Source organism: Cydia strobilella, chromosome 8 (genome assembly GCF_947568885.1).
Source record: "Cydia strobilella chromosome 8, ilCydStro3.1, whole genome shotgun sequence".
NCBI classification, from domain to species: Eukaryota; Metazoa; Arthropoda; class Insecta; order Lepidoptera; family Tortricidae; genus Cydia; species Cydia strobilella.
Window position 1 is genome coordinate 4,893,559 of NC_086048.1, and position 11,987 is coordinate 4,905,545.

Consider the following 11,987-nt stretch of genomic DNA (forward strand, 5'->3'; position numbering starts at 1 on the left):
TTTACAAAACTTATGTTTTATTAATGTTTTATAAATACCCATGCGAATGAATTATTATTTTGTAGATGTCATCAGTTCATCATATACGAATAACAAAGGATGATTTTAATTTCCCTAGCTGGGGATTAAACCTGGGTTTTCTTTCACCATTCTGGAGTAACCTATAAACTTTTCTTTCACTAAGAAACGACCGCCAATGATCTATTTATTTCATTAAATTCACCACTTGCGAAATGCTGACGCAGTAACTATTTGCAAAGTTAACTCGATTGCCAAGATTCCATTTCTCAATTTAATAAAAGAAAAACGTATGCTAGATTTGAAGTTCGCAAATGGAAGTTATTTTCATTGCGCGAGCGAAATCGTCAGCAATATTGTTGCAATATCGGCAGTCGCAAGGTTATCTGCACCGCACGTAAGGCAGGCGCATACATTAACACGCTGGCATGGTTGCCCGTAGGACATTTAGCGTTTATCACGTTCGTCGAGTATTTTGTGATTTTAGTCCGTTGCTACTCTAGCCGTCGCTTTCGTTTGGACTACGGGCAGCAATAAACAATTAGGTCTGAGGATGCTCCGCCTGCTTAGGAATATAAAACTGCAGAAAAGGAAATAAGTGGGGCACTGTCAAGTCTATGTATATAACAAAGTGTAGTAGGTGCATATACCTTAGTTTAACCTCAAGCGCGCGAGTGACAAGCACACGGCCGTCGATTGTATACGATACTGGGACCTGTTCTAGAGAAAGTGACCGCTGCGATTACTTTCCAAGGGGTCTCCGTATGCACGTTCGCGGGTCTACCGACACTACCGTTACGTGCGCTTTGCGCAACCAGGTCGACCATAAGTTCGGCATTCCCTACACCCACGTTTTGAGCCACAGTCATAGTATTCATGTCAACAGAGTAATCGGATATCATCAACAGTGCAGAACGATATTAACGCAGCGATTTGTAATAAGAATGACGTAAACAATATAATGAGCTGTATTTAGTGCTGAGGCGGGAAACCGTCTCGTTATGTAATCGGGTCGTAAACACTCTTATTACTAATTGGTACTATTGGTAGTGATATAATGACATCGGCAATAACGTAATAAGCAGATAATCATGGTCGGATGGGACGGGCGGATATCGAAATGAAGACGAAGGAAGTCATATACATACTTACACTTACATTAGAGATCGCGTAAAAATAATGAGATCACGGGCAAACATATTATCTAAATATACCATTAATGAATCACTAGCGTGTAATCATATCTGAAGGAAACTTTTTTCAGCGATCTATTATTTATACAGTCGTTCAATGAATGATTAGATTTTAAGATTTCGCTGTAAGTAATTAATTAGACTTCGGGGAACGATAAAAACCCGTTGAATTAACACGTTTTAGGGTTCCGTACCCAAAGGGTAAAAACGGGACCCTATTACTAAGACTCCGCTGTCCGTCTGTCTGTCACCGGGCTGTATGTATCTCATGAACCGTGATAGCTAGACAGTTGAAATTTTCACAGATGATGTATTTCTGTTGCCGCTATAACAACAAATACTAAAAACAGAATAAAATAAATATTTAAGTGGGGCTCCCATACAACAAACGTGTTTTTTGTTCGCCGTTTATTGCGTAATGGTACGGAACCGTTCGTGCGCGAATCCGACTCGCACTTGGCCGGTTATTTATTTTTGTTTCGCGACTAGGTTGGGTATTTAATTACCAAGACACGAGTTTGCCGCAGTTAGTCGGTTTGTTATAGAGGGCGTGGGCGTGGGGGGTAACCGGTCAGGGGCTTAGGGGGCGAGTCAATGTCCTGCAGGGGTTCACTAGTCAGGCAACGGCCGCGCGCCCGAGCTTGACCCTCAAAGCTCAAAACCTCATATCTCTCCCAACTCTATAATTTCAAATCCAACCTTATCACCACCTTCCAAGATTCAAATTTAAAGTTCGTCTTGCGGAGGTTCCGTAGAATGCGTTTACGAATGTTTGGAATGCGCACTGAATAGATTGTTGCATGTTGGTTTAGAACCGGCGAGTTCCGGTTACAGTTTTGGTATTTGCTGATAAGAGTTATCTTTGCGGTAATAATAGTCAATGATAACCTTTTCAATTCTATTTATTGTGGAATAAAATATCTGGGTGGGTGTGTCAGAGATCCATATCGGATACTAATGAACATTAATTTAACCTGACGTATATTATCTATGCTTATTTTTTCTATTGTTTCTAAGTATTATATGTGTTGATTGTGTTGTAGGCATTTAGGTACAGATACACTATACAGATAGCTAATTGAAAATTAGAGTTATTAACATTCTATCGCCATCGAATCGTGTGGATCGCTCTACATAATCTTGCAAAACCGTTGCGGGTCAAATAACTTTAGGAAGCACTAAGCATTTTGAAGCCACTTGCCAGGGCTGCCGAATCAGTAGAATGTAATAAAAGAATAATAAGAACGTTTGCCGTTACCCGAACGGTCAACGCCGGCGCCGCTACTCGCGCCCGCGCATACTAACGTGCCGCAACACACCAACAATTTTAAACTATAGAATAGGTACGTGGAATTTGCTAAATTGGCGACATAGCTTCAACAGTAGTATCAGCTATCAAGCAGATCTTTGATGTTTGAAGATCGTGATTATTTTGGAGCTATCTTCAAGAATCTTTCTAGAAATAATCGAGGCTATTTGTTAGTCTTCCTAGACATAGAGATTTCAGAGAAAGATATAGGTAAATATTTTCTAGTAAGTGCCTAGTTTGTGATTGATAGGTTTTTTATACGTTTTCTACACTTATCAGTAACACAAACTGAAAAACGACATTTAAAACACGTAGTATTCTAGGCATTGTTGTATAGTTACAACTAGTACACGCTTTCTAATAATGGACTTTATGAAGTAGAAAATCAAATAGGTATCTCCAAACCATCTGTCGATCGATCACAAACTAAAATGGCGTGGTGTTACTATGACGATTTTTAAGATTAAATTATTTTGGTACCTAACTCTAGTACCACCTAGTAAAAAGTAAAGTCTCATTTAAGCTGTCACTTATAAAGACTTGGTTTAATAAACACAATTATTTAACTCAGTTTATCTGTTTACGTCATTACCTATCATAACAATATCGCAAACGGTAAATAAGAGTTATCTGTCAAGTAAATAACCAGCGTCCAGCGACTTCCTTATCTCTAGAACATTGTATTTTGCGTATCTAAACGCGCTGCCGACCTAAATATGAGTGTGTTACTTGTACAGAAACAGAGTACGTAAGGATAGTGCTGCGTCCGCTCCGATTTTAACATTGCATTTTACTGTCACATCATCACATGTGTCTTCATAAAGCGAGGGCAATTTGTAAACTCGGATTTTAGTTTGAAGTAATTATGTATTTAGAGAAAAGTAAGAAAAAATTAAATAGCATGATTCTGGAGAACAGATATATATCGTTGATTACCAAGATCGGAGTCTGACAATCTGGAAATTCAGTGCAGTGACTGAAGTCTCAATTAAAGCAGCATGGAGATGAATATATTGACAAGGCTACGTTGACGGAGTAACGATCCTAAAGAATGAGGGTCCGGACTGAAGAGGAAAAGGAATCTAAAGGATAGGACCAATTGCTTCGGGATAAATTTCATTCGTTGCATACCGAAAGCATTCCACCAAAATGCCAAAGCGCCGTTGGTAATTAATGGAGCTCGGTAATTGACGAATTTAAGTAGCAATATGAAGTCACATATGAGGGTTGGTCCGAAAGTTGTTAGCAGCTCCGGTTCTACTCATGCGATTTCAATATTATTTACACCATTGTGTAAATAATATCTTATTGAGGTGGTGTAAAGTCATGACTTACAATGTATCTGGATTATTAATATTTATGCCTCATTTATTCGCTCCTTATGCTGCTTCAATTTGCATAAGCATATTATACATAGGTACTTTCTGTCTAACGATGCACCGTGAACGCCCGACGCTGTCGAGACTTTCCACTTTCGTTAGTTCGCGTCTCACATTTCATTACTATATTATTTATTCAAGTGTACCCGTATCATAATACGACACGGCCAGTCAACTTCTAATTGTTCGAGCCAGACTGTCTAGGGCAGCGTAACCCGAGAATTTCGCCTACGTACTGAATCTAATAGAGCTTAATTAATTACCTATGTTATGCAGCATGAGCATATTATTTATATTAGTCAGATATGAGTCATGGACATTTCAGCGCCAATAACAATATAAATCTTATTTGCGAAGTTAATATGATCGCCCTCTTCAATGACAATGCCACGACGAAACCGTTTTTTAAACACTATACATGGTTTAGGTACCTTTCACTTGCATTACTTGAAGTTAACTTTTTTTTCATACGAGCTTGTCATTTTCATAGGATGGCTTTTCTATGAATGAGGCATGAAGCCGGACACGTTTATGCTACGTAAAAGATAGCGAATTTCTACAAGAATATTTAGTATTTATCTTTAATTTATTAAGATCCTAGGTCTTTATCTTGCATGAACCCGAGAAAACTTTACAGACACTGTAATAAGATACTATCCCCTGACATATTCGGGAATATTATCTACCAATTTAAGTTTGAACTTTAACGTACTTCGTAAAACAGTGAAATCCCAGATCCAATACGTTCGGCATAATATTTGAATTTATAACTAAAAGTAATGTACGGAACCCTTTCCGTCCGTCTGTCATTTGAATTTATAACTACAAATTAGTCCGATCTAAACGTAAAGTAACTGTCATCAAAATCATATATCGCAAAATTACAACTGTGGTTGTGCAATGCAACGGTGAATAGTTGCGCAATGCAACATTACATTTACAATGTTCATCTATTCATGAATGGTCCATCTAACCGGATATACAGTAAAAGTGTAATTAAGCGCCGAAGGTCGGTTCGATTGTCGTACTCAATACTTATATACTTAGATAGCCAATCCTTTAGAATTTAGAAAATGAGGGATAAGGTAACAAGGTATTTATAAACGAAATTCGAACACCAATGAAGGTAATTCGAATTCGATTTGAGAGCGCATCATGTGGCTATGCTCTAAATGTAACGAAAGCACGCAAGTCACGCAACTAACATGTTTTCGATATAATATTGATACGTCAAATATTATATCGAAAACATATTTTAGCTAGAATATAAGACCCCCGGTTGCATCCAATCTTTTTTCAAATCTCGACAGGGACAAAACGAGATTCAATACCTATTTTCCGGAGTTAGTGTCTTAAATTAAAACTGCTGCATTCTGTAATACGTTTTGGCATAAGCTGTTTAGTAGGGTGGTCTACTGTTAAGTACTTCAAATTTGCATGAAGATGAATTATTCGTAATTTTTTCATGGACGAATCTTCGAATGACAAACGAATAGAAAATTCATGTTTATGTATCCATATGATAGTTGTGCGCACGTACATGTCATTATTTCCTAAGACCATTTTACCCAATCTAATAGCATTTTGATATACGTTGACGGAGTTAGCACGACCTTGCCGCTACCACGGACGCCACATTTGGGTCAGTAGGGCGAGCATTTCGCGCTTTTTACGCGTTCAGGTGCCATTGCTGTTTTACCTCAACATTGTTTGTACTTCCTTGCCAAACCTCGCGGTTTTTTATGAATTTTACATGTATATATAGGTAGAAAAAATATAGATGTCATCAAAGACTGTTGACTTAAATTATGGGAAGAAATCTTGAACAAAGTGTAATCAAGAAAATATAAAATATTAAAGATGAAAAAGAAAACTCTTATAATTAAAAAATATCACCTAATAGGCTAATATTCCATTGATTATTTATGAAGAAAAAGATTGCTCCGATTATATGTAGATAATTTCTTAAATGTTTTTTTTATGAGGTCCTGGCGAACTATTTATGGGGAAGTGGGGAGACCCATGCGGGAGAGAGGTTTGGATCCTCGCTCTGGGTCCTTCCTGATGCAAAGATTGTCCATCGCGGTTCAACGTGGCAACGCGGCGAGCGTGATGGGCACCTTGTTGTAAATGTCAAAATATGCACAACTCTATAACTCCTAGCGCCATCTGTGCTCAAGTTGTAAGTAACCGATCTTAGTTAATAAAGCAGTCACTTCATATCATTCGAACGAAACTCGTCGTTTTATTTTAGGTTATGTGCTCAGCTACTTATAATTACTATTTTACAAGTTAATAGTCAGAATTATCAGCAAAGTTTTGTGTGATGGACTAAGGGACTTGTGTATTTTACGGTTGGACTAAAAAGTGAAGTAAAACTCATAAAACTGTGCGAAAATAGTAATTGGTGAAAACCGTTATCCAAAATCATGGCTGCTAGCTCAAGTTATTTAGTGAATGTACCGAAACTAAAAGGTCGCGAAAACTATAGTGAGTGGTGTTTTGCAGTCGAGAACTTTCTGGTGCTGGAAGGCATGGAAAAGTGCATTAAAAAACCAGATGAAACAACGTCGGCGTCGGCGGCGACACCGACACAAGACAGCAAAACGAAAGCTAAATTGATTTTGACAATAGATCCGTCTATTTATATTCATATAAAAAGCGTCACGACATCGTATGAGTTATGGACAAAATTGAAGCAACTATTTGATGATTCGGGCTTTACAAGAAAGATTAGCTTGTTGAGGAATCTTATGTCAATTCGACTTGAAAACTGTACATCAATGGCGTCTTATGTGACTCAAATTGTCGAGACGGGTCAAAAATTGTCGGGAACGGGTTTCAACATAAGTGACGAGTGGATCGGTTCTATCATGCTAGCGGGATTGAGTGAAAAATATATGCCGATGATAATGGCGATAGAACATGCCGGCATAGATATCACAACGGACGCCATTAAAGCTAAGTTGATGGACATGGAACCGGAAAATAGTGATGTGACCAACGCACTAGCATGTTTCCGCAGCCAACATAAGAAAAATAACAAGTCTGTGGTTCGCAAGGATGGCGCGACTGCACAGACGTCACCTGTCAATGTCAAGGAGAAACGAAACGTCAAATGTTACAACTGCAAACGGCATGGACATTATCGTAATCAATGCGACAAAGCCGACAAATCTGAACGTGAAAATAAAACAAGTCATGCTTTTAGTGCTGTATTCTATACAGGAGACTTTCAGAAAAGTGATTTCTACGTTGATAGCGGTGCGAGTACTCACATTACTTGCAATGAACATTGGGTGATTGATGCTTGTTATTCAGGCTCTTTTGAAAAAGAAATTATGGTCGCTAACAAGACTAGAGTGCCTGTGATATGTAGCGGAAACATGAATATCACGACTTCAACTAAAGAGTGTGATTACGACATAGTGGTCGAGAATGTACTGTGTGTTCCTAACCTGACTACAAACCTTTTGTCAGTTAGTCAACTGATAAAACAAGGGAATAAGGTGCAGTTTACGGTAAATGGATGTAAAATCTTTAATAAGAAGAGAACATTGATAGCTACAGCAACACTTATAAATGGTGTTTACAAACTGGATACAGTGACCTGTTTTGTGGCTTCTGTAGTGGAATCACCGTCCCTTTGGCACCGCCGTCTTGGACACGTTTGTAGTCATAGCATGAATAAAATGCAGAATGCTGTAGAAGGCATCAGATTGGAAGAGAAGGCAGATATTAGCAAGTCAAATTGTGTTGTGTGCTGCGAGGGAAAGCAGAGTCGGTTGCCTTTTGCTAATGAAGGTAACAGAAGTACAGAGCTGCTGAATGTAGTGCATTGTGACGTTGCAGGCCCCATGGAAAGTCCGTCTCTTGGAGGCTCCAGAACCGCATTGTGAAAAATGGACTGAATAATCGTACACCGTATGAGCTGTGGACAGGGAAGAAGCCAAATCTGGCTCACATCAGAGTATTTGGCAGCACAGTCATGAAGCATATACCAAAAGAAAAGAGACTCAAGTGGGACAAGAAATCAGAAAAATGCATACTTATTGGTTATCCTGAGGATGTCAAGGGGTACAGAGTATACAACCCTACAACTAGAAGTATTACAACTAGTCGTGATGTCATCATTATGGAAGATAAGTATACTCACCAAGAAACTCATGTTCCAGTGGAAGATATGCTAGAAGAGTCTGCGCAGAACCCAGGTCCACAATGCCCAGAACCAGTGGAGGACACAGACAAGGTCAGTGAGCTAGAGGACTCATTTGTTTCCACAGGTAGCATAAATTTAAATGATGAAACTTATGTGCCCTCAGAAGAGTCGACAGTCTGTGATGAAACCTTAATTACAGAAAATAGAAGGGTTTTTCCAGTGAGAGAAAAGAAAAAACCTGACATGTATGGTTTTATGTGCATGAACGACGACCAATCTGATAATGAGCTCACACTGAAAGAAGCACTAGAAGGACCAGAGAAGGAGTTTTGGGAGCAAGCTGTGCAGGACGAGCTACAGAGTTTCCAGGACAACAAAGCGTGGGAAATTATCGATGCTCCTAGTGGTAGTACAATAGTGAAGTGTAAGTGGGTTCTTAAAAAGAAGTGTGACTCGGACAATAATGTGCGGTATCGGGCAAGGCTTGTGGCTAAAGGGTGTACTCAAAAGTATGGTGTAGATTATGAAGAGACATTTTCTCCAGTAGTTAGACATACTACGTTAAGGCTTTTGTTTGCACTGTCAGTTCAGTTAAACTTAGATGTAATTCATCTTGATGTCAAGACAGCGTTTTTGAACGGAGACCTAGATGAGACTATATACATGCAGAAACCAGAAGGTTTTGCCTGTACTGATGACAAAAAGGTTCTTAAATTAAATAAAGCTATATATGGTCTCAAACAGGCATCCCGTGCTTGGCATAAAAAAGTGGACAGTTGTATGTTAGCCGATGGTTATAATAAATCTAAAATAGAACCATGTTTATATACTAAAATTGTTGGTAATTATAAAACCATGGTAACATTATATGTAGACGATTTTTTGATCTTTTCAAATGACCCACAAGAATTAAACCATCTAAAAGAAATGTTAAGTAGTAATTTTAAAATTAAAGACTTGGGTCGAGTCAAAGAATGTCTTGGTATGTCAGTTAAATTTGATACAAAAAATAATATTGTCACTCTAAGTCAAGAAAAATATATTGATCAGATATTAAAGAAGTTCAATATGTCAGAATGTAAGACAGCAAATACTCCGATGGAGGCAAATTTGAAGAGTAAGAAGGAAAATGTTATAACCTGTCAAAATCCCTACCAACAGCTTATAGGAAGCTTAATGTATCTAGCGGTCTTAACACGACCTGACATAGCTTATTCTGTGTCATATCTTAGTCAATTTAATAACTGTAATAATGAAGAACAGTGGATTTATGCAAAAAGAGTTCTAAGATATTTAAAGAAAACTAAAAATGTAGGATTAAGATATTGTAAAAATGAGAATGTCAATATTCAGGGCTTTGTAGATTCAGATTGGTGTAGTGATATTAATGATAGAAAATCATACACAGGGTTTTGTTTTACAATGTCCGGATCGGTCATATCTTGGAGCTGTAGTAAACAAAAATGTATATCGCTTTCAAGTACCGAAGCTGAATATGTTAGTATTTCAGAGGCCTGTAAGGAGGCGGTATATTTAAGAAACTTACAATATGAAATCACAAAGAAAATGTATAAAATTACTTTGCATAATGACAATCAAAGTGCACACAAATTGTTAGTTAATCCTGTATTTCATAACAGAACCAAACACATTGATGTAAGATTTCATTATTGTAGACCTGATAACAAAAGATATTGTTATAGTTAAGTATTTATGCACAGCTGATATGCCAGCTGATTTACTTACAAAAAGTTTAAGCACTATTAAGCATTACAAATTTATGAATGCCTTGGGCATTGTAAGAGTGTAGCGGCAACCTTTATATTATTTTGCTGTTTATTTAGTTATTGTAAGATATATTTTGAGTGGGGGTGTTGTAAATGTCAAAATATGCACAACTCTATAACTCCTAGCGCCATCTGTGCTCAAGTTGTAAGTAACCGATCTTAGTTAATAAAGCAGTCACTTCATATCATTCGAACGAAACTCGTCGTTTTATTTTACACCTTTGCATCGGGGGGTCGCGGGACGATTTACGGGACGGCTGAAATGTGATTTATTATTATTAGTGTTAGCTTCTAGGATAGTATAGTTTAGAGTAAGAGTAATTTGTTATTGTGATGTATAATTGTATATTTGATTTAATTGAATGTAATCTAACAGAATAGATGGTTAAGATTATTAATAACTAATATAATTCCTACGATACTTACTTAATGTTATTTCTTAAATTAGACAGAAGCAGAAATACGTGATGTGTTACAAACTTTTTGTATGAAACATATTAATAAAACATTCAAAAGAATATAAGTATTTAATTATGTGTCTATATATAAATCTGGTTTCAGCAAACTTTCCAATATTTAAATTCCTAAACGTACAAATTATCTATTGGTTTCGCTTTCCAATCTTTTGGTTACATACGATTATCCGGGACCCATGTCCGTTTTTTACAAGGGAAGCATAACTCTGTCCCCTACCCTTGAGCGTTCTATTATCAATTCTCGCAGGTAGATGACTCTTTATTTGAGGGGGTGGTTTTTATGCACCCGAATAACTTTAACTTATAAGTATTCGTTTTTTAGAATAAGAATCAAATCGGATAACATTTTCAATTTCGTATTATGTCTCTCGTTGTTCACAATTTAAGTCTTTTGTCCTCTTTCGCAGTAGACTAGACAGTAGACAGCTTAATATCTTAGTGAGTATTTATAGTACTTATATCATTGTACAGAAGTAAGAAGATTGTCTGGTACTTACCTTGTTTTACAGTATTTTGTAGTAACTTTCTTTATCCGATGTACGATAAAAAAAAACAATGTTTGTGTATTTTATATCCGCTATAAAATCAATTTTCGGATCGAACTTTATGTAATCGCGAAACCAATCATAATGATAGCAATGTTTTAATTTCCAGACTAGTGACATTATAACATACACATGAATATTAAATGGCTTTAAAAAAATGCTTAAGTACCTCAAATTTAAGATTAGATATATCGTGCTCGAAAAGAAAATATACTTAGTTTCATAATGGAAACTGGGTAAGTACATTACTTAAATACTAATATGACCGATGGCGTTGCGAAAAACATTCTCCTTTAAGAATGCGGAAATATTTTTTGTAGTTTTCCTGAAAATACTTCATCAGAAAATGCGAAATTGACTTCTTTCGCAAAACGTAAACAATGTAAACATCCTGTTCAAACATATTTCTAAATGAAATAAAACTATGAAAACGGATTATATCGCGTATATTGAATTTATATTACATCCCGACGTTTCGAACTCTTTACAGCGTTCGTGGTCAACGGGTGACACCGTGGTGACACAGTCACCCGTTGACCACGAACGCTGTAAAGAGTTCGAAACGTCGGGATGTATTATAAATTCAATATACGCGATATAATCCGTTTTCATAGTTTTATTTCATTTCATGAGTAACTATCGCGGTAACCGAAGACAATATTATATTTCTAAATGTTTTAGTAAGCCATATAAAATCGGGATTGGGGACATTCTAAATAAGCTACGTCCACAATATTCCGAATACCAATTGTAAACGTCAGTGGGCCATTTATCTTAATTTTTTGTACGTCTGGACCGGATAGCCAGATGTTGAGACAGCTCCCAAACTATATAACACTGCACAAGGATTACTCGAAATTAGGCTCTAATTTAAGGTAATAAAAACTTACTCAGGTGCATTAGTGACTTACGTGCCAGATCTAGGGCTACCACTCAAATGAAAGTGTCTGATAGTTAACCTAGCACAAACTTGTTCTTAGAGGTCACGTTTAGTGTGTGACAGTAGGAAAATATCGTGACCGACGTGACCGTATGTTTAATGCGAATGTAGGTTGGTTATGCAATCGGATATCATAAATGCGGCTTCGCATTATGCGATTATCGGATCCAACTCCTATACC